An 11,951-nucleotide genomic window follows, 5' to 3' on the forward strand; every position below is an offset into this window, starting at 1 on the left:
CTTGAAGTGTTGGAAACCCAGACACATCAACACTGTGTTAGCACCTGCTAAGTTAAACTGAATAGCAACTGACTGAAATGGACCAATATAGTTTCGCTATCCAAGCTGAGGAAAGTTCAGTAAGCAAACACAGTAAAAAGTAAATCAGGTTCCATCTGGCAATGCAACTGTTCCTATAGAATTGCTACAAAAGAATGAGCATGTTACACTATCATATATTGTCATACAAATTTATTTTTAGCTGAAACAAACTTGGTTCAAAGTGCATTCCAAGCTTCTGTTTTTATGATACTAGTGTTATCTTGTCAGTAATTTCAGCCCTTGCTATAGCTTAACCCGTCCACAGTGTCAGAAAGTGCCAATTTATTTTGAACTAACATGCCACATTAGTTACCCAACTCTTCACACTGCAATCACTCTACTTATTGAAATGTATTTACTTGGAAAGGTTTCAGTTTTTCCACCCCAATTATAAAAAATAATTAGATGTCAGAGACCCACAATAGGTAATGTCGTGCCCTCTATAAAGCAAAAAACGTTATGGGGATGGGGGAAGGCAATTCAGCCAAGAGGCAATGATTATGAAAGGAAACAATTCTTCCACTGGAAAGTGGCTCTTTCTAAATCTGGTAGGGAAGTACCCCCCTCCAGTCTTCCCTGCCCCAGCACAGTTTCGCTGGCAGTCAGGGGCCATGGCTGTCATTGTTATGCAGGTAATAGCCCTGGCCAGATATGCCACCTCAAAAGCCACTAACACTGTATGCAGTTGGTAAATAGCCCCACTGCCTCTATACTGACAGTTCATTCATCCCTACACCCGTGGGAGAGAGAAGGAAGAGCTTTAAGTCAGTCAATGAAGACATCTCCGGAAAATTCATAAGCTCCAGAAGGAAGTGTGTCTAGCATGTCTGTTATAAAAAACACCACCACAATTTGGACATAACACAGGGTATTTTTATTAATCATTATTATTTGTATACCAATCAAATCTACAACTCTTGTTGTACAAGTTACTGTCCAATCAAAGAGAAGACACAGTTTCTGCCTCAAGTAGATAAACTAAATGTGGGAGAACTAAATGGGAAAAGTGAATGGAGGGAAATTTCTCTGGGTGCCAGCAAGGACTTGTGGAAACCTCCTCATCCCCTCCACACATCCAGAAGGGTTTTGGTGGACAAAGGAGGAATGTATAAAAAACATCAACCTGTTCAATGAGCAGACATACCATACAGTAACACAAATCATCAACTATAATTCCTTTCTTGAAAGTTGTCCTCTAGCTACCTGCTTACTTAGGGTTTTCTATAGCACCCTCCACCACAGTATCTCCATTCATGGAATTGAATTTAGAACCTAAACTTAGTTTGCTAGATGCAAACTATTAATTGTGCATCCAGGCATACATTATATAATGTGTATGGAACACAATCAACCATGGGCGTTTTGGCTACCCAACCACACTGTCAAACAGAAAGCTGGTTCTCCCTCAGACCCATATCAAAAGTGGCACAAGCAGCTGACATACTCAGGACCACTCTTTACTCCTGGGGGAACTCTGTACCACTGCGCATGCACAGAATTTAGTCCCTGCAGATTTCTTCGCTTTCCCACAGCAAAATTACCTTCTGACAGGGAAGCCACAACAGCAATATGTTTTGGGTGCCCAGGGCAGCTGGCAGAGAGGTAAATCACTGTGGGGCAGAGGGTGGGAGTGGGGAAGATCCTGCGCCAGGCTCAGCTGTTAGTCCCAGCTGGGCTAGGGAGGACAGCACTTTCTCTTCCCCTGCACAGCATCCGGGACCGGGTCAGACCCACCCCCAGATTTCTCCCCGAGTTGCAGGAAACTCTGCAAACTCCCCCGCTACCCCTCCACACACATCACTCCTCAACTGCAGGGGGAGGGATCCCTGTACAGGGAGCTGCTTCCTCATCCACCCAACACCCATGCATCCAGACCCCCTCATACCCAGACCCTCCCACAAGCCTCACTCCCCCACACTCAGAACCCCCCCCAAATGAGCCCCTCTCCCCCTGCACCTGGACCATCCCAATGAGCCCCCCACACCCAGACCCCCCTGCTAAACTCTATCCCCCCTACACCCAGACCTCTCACTTAGTCCCAACCACCTTCACCTAGACCCCCCTGCAGAGTCCCATTATCGTTGCACCCAGAACCCCCCAACAAGCCCATGTGCATCCAGATCTCCCGGGTATCCAGATTCCCCCACACAGTACCCTCTCAACTCACACCTGGATCCCCCCACACTAAGCCCCTCCACACTTGGATCCTGCCTTGTTGAGCCTGCCTGCCCACACCTGGTGCACTTGGCACAGAGGCGCAGGGCCCTGGGGTGTTTCTGGGGCAGGCCTGGTCCTTACACTATGTCAGGGTTGTGTGCAGCCACATTGCTGAGTCTGTGTCCTGGGTGAGATGGGGTGAGGGACGCACAGTGATCTCCTAGTGATCTCTCCAGTGGTCTGTGCTCTCCAATGCCATGCTGGAGCCTCCACATTTATTTGACAAATAAAATTTGCAGAATTTTAAAATAATGTGTGCAGAATTTTTAATTTTTTGGCACAGAATGCCCTCAGGAATAACTCTTACAATGTGAGAGCACTAGGAAGGGCTCAGTGGCTCACACACAACATGACTGTAGCTGACTGCCCAAGCAGGAAATTGCACAGGTTTTTTGTGAACATATGTCAAGACCTAAGTTCCCTCTAAGCTGTGCAACCGCGCAGCTGCCTATTAAGTGCCACGCAAGCGCTCAGGGCTGCAGCAGGGAGAGATGCCTCTTCCCCCAGTTCCGGGCCACAGTGCCCCTCCCCAAGCCCTCCCTGCCCCTCTCAGCTAGTCGGCTGCCTGCCAGTGATGGGGACAGGGGGCGGATGGAAAGGGGCCCACAGCTGCTGCAGCAGCCTGGACTGCAGATGGACCTGCCACAGCCAAGGGAGAGTGCAGTTGGTGCAGTTTACAAAAATTCTTCCAGCCCTATGGCACATAAATTATACCAACCTGGACCCCGTTAGACCTACTTACCACATTGTAACTTACACATCACCTCTGAATCTAACCCAGTAAGTTCACAGAGAACCACTATGTGCTTTATATCTTTTTCACTACATAAACTAGTACCAAGCAGAGAATAATGGGTCTAATCAAGAATAATCCCCTACTGCTGGGTTTTTTCAGTATTGCCAAGTCCAAACATTCAAAAGTTACAAGTTATACCATACAAAATCATGAGTTTGGCTTCAAAAATCATGAGATTTAAAAAACAAAACACACACTGGGTTCTTTTTATCTGCCTTCTGATTTGGGAGTCTTTGGAGTTCACATTTTCAAACTTTTTTTTCTCCATTGAAATGAAAGCTGAGATTCTCAAATAACAACAAGATTTTGGGAACTCAGGCTTTATGAAAAGACACCCAAAATCATGAGACTTAGCAACAATGCTCACTTCCAAGTGCAAATGCACAATTCGGGCTTGATTTTCAAGCTTAGTACTTACATTGTTAGATACATATCTAAGTCAGGTATTTGAGCGTCTAACTTTACGCACACAAGTCTGAAAGCCAGAACCTTTGTGTTTTGGGCTCTGTCATCTTTGCTCTATTGATCTGACCCTGTATGTAGCTGCTATTACCTGCTATATGTGTGCTCTAAACTAGAATTCCTGAAAGTATTTTTCTTTGCTCATGTCTGTTTAGACACCCCACATTATTTGATTTCCTGGATACTGCCTAACAGGAAATATATTTAATGCCTTCAAGTATCCATGAAAGCTGTATCTTCCTTTCCTTTCTTGTTCTATTACTCTACACTGATAAATAACACTCAAGAGGCATGTGACACTAATGAGGCACCCAGGCCAGAGACCAAACTTCCTACAAGTAAAGTTACTTACCATGTTATCCAGGCTGCCCTCTGACACTCATCTTTTGTCATAAAATAGGCATGTACTTTCCTGACAATGGCATCATAATACATGAGCATGGGTGCAAGTAGCTGAGCAATCAAGTACTAAATGTGGATCAATGAGATGGAATCCCAAAACAAATCATACCTATCCATTCTAATTCAGCTTCTGCATCCAAGGTTCAGGAGCTCTAACATCACACCTTATAGCAGGGCTCACCTTAACTAATCAATACTACAAAAACGTGGAGATCAACAGATGTGGAATTTGCTTTGTTCTATAATGTAACTGAATATTAGTGCTTCATTAGAGGAAGCAGGAGGGGAGGAGTAAAAAAAAAGTTACCACTCCTATGCCAGGCCCTGACAAAACTGACTAAAAACTCATTAAGTGGGATGTGTCTGAATTTTTGCTGACTAGATTACAGGGGAGAGGGAGACTGTTCCATGACATTCCAAGAGCTACTAGGCATAGAGACCCATTTCTCTCACTTATCTTTTCAAAATATGCTTCATGAAGCATACTTCCGAAAGCATAAAGCACATTTTTAGAGACAAAACATACTCCTTGTTTACAATTCATCCTTCCCTGAGAGTCTAATACACGTGTTCAAACTAAGTGTTAGACAGACCATTCCAAAAGAATTCCATATACTCATATAAACCAGCTTTATGTTATATAACCATAACGAGAGGAAAGTTATATACCCTTTAGCAAGGGAACAACTACATCCTAAAACTTAAATCACAGAGTGGAGAAAGCAAGGAGTCATATAGATTCCAGAGAATTCCCATGTTCATCTGTTATGATGAGCAAAAATGCAAAGTGAATCATTTAAATTAATTGTTGGCATTACTCCACTGAAATCAACAAAGTTACACCATTGATGAATCCTGCTCAAATGCAATAGGAGGTGCCTGGATAGTGGATGTTAATATTAGCTGCATTGTTTGCTTTCTCCAGAGAAAAAAAGCAACACAATTATTATTCATAATGTTAGATTTATGTATTGTAAGTCACTCTGATAAGATGGCATTGTAATGATTTCAGTTTAGTAAATGGAAGATTGTCCCAAATGGTAACCATCATTCACTAATAACTGCATGCCGCTATAATTATAAGTCAGTATTACTCAGGAAGGCAAATAGGGAATATTTATATACTGTAACTATAACATGTATTTTTATGCAGCTAACTGCTGACAAATACAAGGGTACATTATTTGTCAATGGCTTGTGAGTTTCATAACAGATTGTATGATATAACTTAACAGAAAATTAGTGATCATAAAAAATCTATAATCTTCTCCAGTCCTGTTTCTAGCTTATTTGATTATAATTCAGTAGACAAAGGGAAAAAGTGTGTTTAAGTATCAATACTTCACATGTACTTTTAACACAAATAAGATATGCAGCATACCATACATCAGAAAGCTGCAAGAGTCAATTTTTGTCCTCAAATGCTTCACTGGGAACAGCACATGCATATAAGGGCAAAATTTAGCCAACTGTATTTAGCAGGATTTGTCTTACATCCCCCATTTAATTGCCATGATTTTCAGAAAGAATATTTTACATGCAAGTAAGTACTAACAACAATATACTAATAGGTAATTTTAAGAAGTTGCAAAGTATTTTAATTTGCTCTAACTCTTTTATAAACTTACCATATAGTTATTAAATATATATAGTTAAATATGATATAGTTAAAGTATCAACATCTTAAATTAAGGATCCTTTTAATTTTCATTCTGAGTCCTTCATAAAGATAATTCTACTATATTTTACTGAAATCTATCTCAAAAACATTTACAATATACACTTCTGGGACCGAATCCTATTGCCCTTACTCAGTCATTACCTTGGGCAAATTCCCACTGACTTAAATTTATAAATAGACCTGAACAGAGTCAAGTAAGTACCAAATTCAAAGTTTGGCTTTTTGTCATTAAATTACAAAAAAAGTCTACTTAAGTGTTATATTATTAAAGTGCTATACTTATTCCAAAATGTACATCTATGCATGCAGTTTGTGACTTTTACAGCTTTGACAAAAGTATATTGACAGAAAATGCTGTTATTTTTGAGAATACCGTGTTGAATGTATTATAATACATTTTTGTTGGAAAAGGACTCATATTATACTTTGTTAAAATTGACATTTTGCTGTTTTTATGTTACAGATGCAGATCTTGTTTTCAACTTTTGTTTACTTAGAAGATACCGAAGGGGTGAATTACCTTCTATCTGCAGTACAGTTTATTTGTAACAAAATTATTAATTAGTTTAAATACAGAAAGTGCGCCACTCAAAAACTGGTATATTTTAACCTTTAAATTTTTTAGTAGTGTGTGTGATGGCAATTTATCCTTTCACAAGGAAAGGAAATGTAAATTGTCCTTCAATGCCATATCATTAAGAAACTCTACAGGCTTTTTTGTGCAAAACTGAAGTTTAGAGTGACTGCACTTATCTTCTAGTGAACATACTGATAACGTTATGGTCTTGCATCCAGATTATGGGCACAGATTTAGTATATGTAACAGCATGCTCTCAAAGGAGACTAATCTCTCCAGTGTGCTGTTACAAATTCCATAACAAAGCACAAGTTTACATTATCTTTTTTCCTGGATATTTGTAATCCAATAAAGAATCCACTATGCTGAGGGAGGATATGTTTAGAACTGATGATTCAAATGCTAACTAACACATCTCAACTGGAAAACTGTTTAAGGAGTTATCTATTTTCAAATTCACAAACATTCCTGCCTGTAGATGGCCTGTTACCGTTGTGTATCTACTGGCTCCTATTTCCACTTTGTTGTTTGAAGAACTTCCCTCTTCCCACATACCTTCTGTCTCCAGGGGCAGATCACAGGGTGACACTAAACCATGGTCATAAACAACCCTACTTCTGATATTCTTGTTTACAAGGATTCCCTGTTGCTCAAGTGCTGTATCTTGGTAGTGCAGGGAAGATCAACTAAGCACGTTAACTGCTGATTTAAGAAATCCTTCAGCTCCACATCAGCTTATACAGCAGAAATGAAAATTTCAGTCTTGCTGACTTGCAGTATGTTTCACCACACAGTTATGATCTACAGAGGCACACAAGTCCCCAGATTTAATGGCCTGATACCAAACCATTCTTTGTGGAGGGTCCTTGACTCTGGAATTAATTTGCCTGGTAGTCTGGCAGATTCTGAGTTTGCCGGCCCTTGTACTGATCTCAAAGGTCAATCTCTTTTCTCAGGCTTTTGCTTGGGTGGGAGAGGTGGTTAAATGGATTGAGAGACAAAGTCATTTGCTGTATTCAGTTGTGTGGTACTTTTTGTAATAATATACATTTTAGAAGTTAAAAGTAAGGTCCCAATACTGAAACCATTTACTCATACTGAAAACTTGACTCATGTGTAAGTTTTTGCAGAATTGGGCCCTATTTTGGGGCAAAAAAACCAATTAAACAGTTCACAAATGAACTGTCTCTCACTCTCACACATGCACACATACTCTTCATATATTTACTTGTGTAAATTTAACCCCCTAAATTTACACAAGTCCAGACTCCCCATCCCTTTCCTTAGGGGTGCTGATGGAAGACATAAAGTGAGCAAATTAATGTAATTTACATCTGATGAAAAATTTATGTGCACAAAGTTTCTGATATATTCTGACTTCTAGGTGGTTACTACTACCATATCCTGAAGACCTTTTATGAAACTGGGAGCCGGAGTACAATCACTTCCAATTAAAAATTTAATTAACAGACAGCATTATTGAGAAGATAGTTTCAAACTGCAAGCTTCCCACAGACACAACCTCAAGCTTCCCATACAAAATATATTTGTTATTATTGAGTATATGTAAACTATATACTCAGTTATAACAGTTTGTTTTGGAAGCTGACATTCTTCATTTATCTCCTGGCCAGGTAGCGGGTAGGATAACAGTGTGAATAATCTCACCAATGTCCCAGCAATGACCTGAAATGAACCCACATGAGCAGAGCCACTTCAAAAATGAGAACTGATTCAGATTCCACGCCTTGGGCGACATTAAGAGCATAAGCTACTCAAACAATAACAAATTGGGAGGAATGACACAGTGCACTTTTGGGCCAGTAGAACCCTGTGTCATATTAGGCTCTGAGATGTAACCACCAAAACAAGTGCCCTTGAGACTGATGACTGGCAGAGCAGATATTAGAAGAAACTGGGAGAAGGGCACTGACAGGTTGCTTCTGTGTAAGACTCCACTGAGAACAGGGTGTAAGGACAGAACACTTCATAGCCTGAATGACCCTGGGCATGCTGCCAAGAAATATCTTCCTCTTGTGGTGGCAGCAACAGCATACTTCCCTAACTAGCTCCTCTATTATTGCCCAGAGACACGCAGGTGGTAAGAAAGGAGTGGGTGAGGGAAGCAGAATGCTACCACTAATAGAAGGAGCCATCCATCTTACCAACCCAGCTGACTCCTGTGGGATATGGGGGATGAAGATAGGGATAGCATGTCTCTTACAAGGGAAGCTGTCCAGCCAGTATTCTGCCCATGTCTAGACTAGGAAAATAGGTCACATGCAAAAGCATAATAGCTAACATGTTGTTAAACTCTAGTGTAGACAGTGTTTAACACCTTTTAAAAAACATTATCTAACTGTGGTCTACCCTAGGCTTCTCAGCAAGGTAAACAGTTAGAGGGTACAACGAATATGATGAAGGCACGGGAACCAGGAAACCTGAAATCTGTTCCCAACTATGGCACTGATTCTCTGTGGGACCTTCAGTTACATAATCGCTCTGTGCCTCAGTTTCCCCATCTGTGAAATAGAGATAGTGCTGCCCTACCTCCTTAAACTGATTACAGATCCTCAGAGGGAAGGTGCGATTAAAACTTCAAGTTATATATATTATCTAAAGAATATGGGTGGGATGAATTGCTCCTTACTTTAAACTCCAGACCACACAACCTTAGCCAAAACCTTAGTATATAAACGGAACATTTGACAGGAGTGAGGGGGAAAGAGCTAAGCTGAGTTTGAAAGAGGATAAACTTTCAAGAAATGATATTTTTCAAGCTCTTTCTCCTGGTAATGCGCCATTTTTAAAGGTGTCTGGCAGAAGAAATAAAGTTTCCAGGATTTTTTCTTGTCAAAGTGGTGTCAGCAAAGGAGGGGTTCTGGGAGGGAGGCTCGGGATGGGGAGGATGTTGCCTGGCTCGGTCGGTCTGTCTCTCGCTCTCTTTTTCTCCAACGTGCCCCCTGGATCCAGACATTTTGGAAAGAGTTTGTAGATAGCTGGAGACTCTGCTGGTGCAACGAGGAGGAGCCTTGGCTTCTTCACCCGGGTGACATTCCCCAAGCCGGGCAGAGGGGCCAGACAGTACGTGCTGGCCGCAGAGGGGAGGTTCTCCCCCCCCGCACCCATCGCCTCCTGCTCCCAAACCCAGCCGCAGGGCACAGACTTCCAACCTCCCTTCTAATCTCACACACACAGCTCCTCCTGCAGGGAGCCAGAGGCTGGGGAGGAGGGAGGCTCCCGCCCCACACACACACACACACACACACACAAAAACCTCTTCCAAGTTGAAAGCCGATTTTCCATTCCGGCTCCGCTTGCCATTGCAGGATGACTATCAAAAGGAGAGAAGGGGGGGAGGGGGAGCCGAGGAGAGGAGACGGGGCAGGGAGTGCGGGCTGGCGCGGTGATGCGGAGGGGGCAGGGAGAGGCCAGGCAGGCTGAGTCCGGCAGCGCTCCGCGGAGCCTCTCTGGATTACTAGGCGCTGATGGAGTGTCTCCCGGCCCCCAGCCGAACTGCTGCTTCCCCTCCCCGGGCCGAGCCCTGACACCAGCCAGCCTCCCCCAGCCTGCTCCAGAGCATTTCGGCCACCACCCCCAGGGCTGTAAAAGTCCCACTTGCCACCCCGGAGCGCCGTTCCCCCCCTCAAAAAAAATCACCCCCCACTGCAACGTGTTCCTACAGGGGGCCGCCCCAAGAGCAGCCAGACGGTCCCGGCTGGGTCCGTTGCCCCCGGGATGCTGTGAGGGTGGGGAGCGTTACACGAGCCCTATGGTTGGGGGGCACAAATCGGGGAGGGGAGGGCACGAGGACCAAGCTGGCTTGTCTCTCCTCCCGGCACCGGCAAATCGGGGAAACTTTCTGCAAAGTGCGGCCGCTTCCCGGGCTCCGTGCAAGCCCCCGGCTCCGGGAAGCGGGGTGCGCGGCGCGCCCACCCCCGCCCTGCCTCGGCCCTTCCCCGCCGAAACAAACCGGGTGGGGGGAGCCGCGGACTAACCCCGGGGGGGGGCTCCGCTTGTGCCGCCCCAACTCCCGGCTGCTGCAGCCGCGGGCACTCGGCGTGAGCCCCGCCGCGGGGCTGCCCCGCTTCGCGGCCGGGCCAGCGACGCCGCCTTACCTCCGCAGGGGCTGAAACGGGGGCGGGGTGAGCGGCCCGGGCGCGGCGAGCCCGTCCTCGGCAGGCAGTGCGGCGAGAGCCCGGCGGGGGCTACCAGGAGAGCTCGGAGGGGGATTCCGCCATGTCAATGATGTCGGGACCACATGGGGACTTGCGACCAGCCCACACTACCACACAGTCTGGAGTAGCAGCTACTGTGGAAAAAAAATCAGCGGCGAGAGGCGGGCGGGGAACGGGGGGCGGGCGAAGGGAGGGACCCGCTGCGCCGGCCCGACGCGCTCGGCAGCCCGCTGGCTGCCGGGCAGCTGCCCCGCCTGGGGCCGAGGGGCCGAGCTCAGCGCCCGGCAAGTCCCCGCCTGGCCCGTCGCGGCCCCCTGCCCTCGCCCCCGCCGTGGAGCCGCCCGGGCCAGGCGCCCATGCACCCCCCCACGCAGAACCCAACTGGGCGGGAGAGCCGGGGGGGGGGGGGGGTTGGGGGAGTGACCCTTGCGGGGAGTGGGAGCCTGGAGCAGTCCCTGCCCCACTGTCTGTTCACACAGACTGTCTCCTTCTGCCCTCCCTGCTCCTCCACTCCCCTCTCACCCTGCCTGCCTCCCAGCCCCCGCCCCATCCCCTTCTGCCCCCAGCCCCACCACCCCTTCATCCCTTCTCTCTATCCCCACCTCCTTCTGCCCCCAGCCCCATCACCCCTTCATCCCTTCTCTCTATCCCCATCTCCTTCTGCCCCCAGCCCCACCACCCCTTCATCCCTTCTCTCTATCCCCACCTCCTTATGCCCCCACCCCCAACACCCCTTCATCCCTTCTCTCTATCCCCATCCCCTTCTGCCCCAGCCCCATCACCCCTTCATCCCTTCTCTCTATCCCCATCTCCTTCTGCTCCCAGCCCCATCACCCTTCATCCCTTCTCTCTATCCCCATCCCCTTCTGCCAGCCCCATCACCCCTTCATCCCTTCTCTCTATCCCCATCCCCTTCTGTCCCCAGCCCCATCACCTTCATCCCTTCTCTCTATCCCCACCTCCTTCTGCCCCCAGCCCCACCACCCCTTCATCCCTTCTCTCTATCCCCCCCTCCTTCTGCCCCAGCCCCACCACCCCTTCATCCCTTCTCTCTATCCCCACCTCCTTCTGCCCCAGCCCCATCACCCCTTCATCCCTTCTCTCTATCCCCACCTCCTTCTGCCCCAGCCCCACCACCCCTTCATCCTTCTCTCTATCCCCATCTCCTTCTGCCCCAGCCCCATCACCCCTTCATCCCTTCTCTCTATCCCCACCTCCTTCTGCCCCCAGCCCCATCACCCCTTCATCCCTTCTCTCTATCCCCACCTCCTTCTGCCCCCAGCCCCACCACCCCTTCATCCCTTCTCTCTATCCCCATCTCCTGCTCCCAGCCCCAACACCCTTCATCCCTTCTCTCTATCCCCACCTCCTTCTGCCCCCAGCCCCACCACCCCTTCATCCCTTCTCTCTATCCCCACCTCCTTCTGCCCCCAGCCCCATCACGCCTTCATCCCTTCTCTCTATCCCCACCTCCTTCTGCCCCAGCCCCATCACCCTTCATCCCTTCTCTCTATCCCCATCTCCTTCTGCTCCCAGCCCCATCACCCTTCCCCTCCC

The 11,951-nt window shown here is 46.8% G+C and overlaps 1 protein-coding gene across 6 annotated transcripts in view; it reads right to left on the reverse strand.

The window, feature by feature from the left end:
• The window catches only part of FNDC3B (fibronectin type III domain containing 3B), a 363,980-nt gene extending 353,473 nt beyond the window's left edge, over positions 1-10,507 (reverse strand). For all 6 annotated transcript variants that reach the window (XR_005584676.1, XM_039488529.1, XM_039488540.1 and 3 more), the window contains exon 1: positions 10,335-10,507. The gene's annotated coding sequence lies outside the window, so the exon portion shown is untranslated. The remainder of the gene's footprint in view (positions 1-10,334) is intronic.
• Positions 10,508-11,951: the final 1,444 nt, after the last annotated feature.

This window comes from Mauremys reevesii, linkage group 9 (genome assembly GCF_016161935.1).
Source record: "Mauremys reevesii isolate NIE-2019 linkage group 9, ASM1616193v1, whole genome shotgun sequence".
Lineage (NCBI taxonomy): Eukaryota > Metazoa > Chordata > Testudines > Geoemydidae > Mauremys > Mauremys reevesii.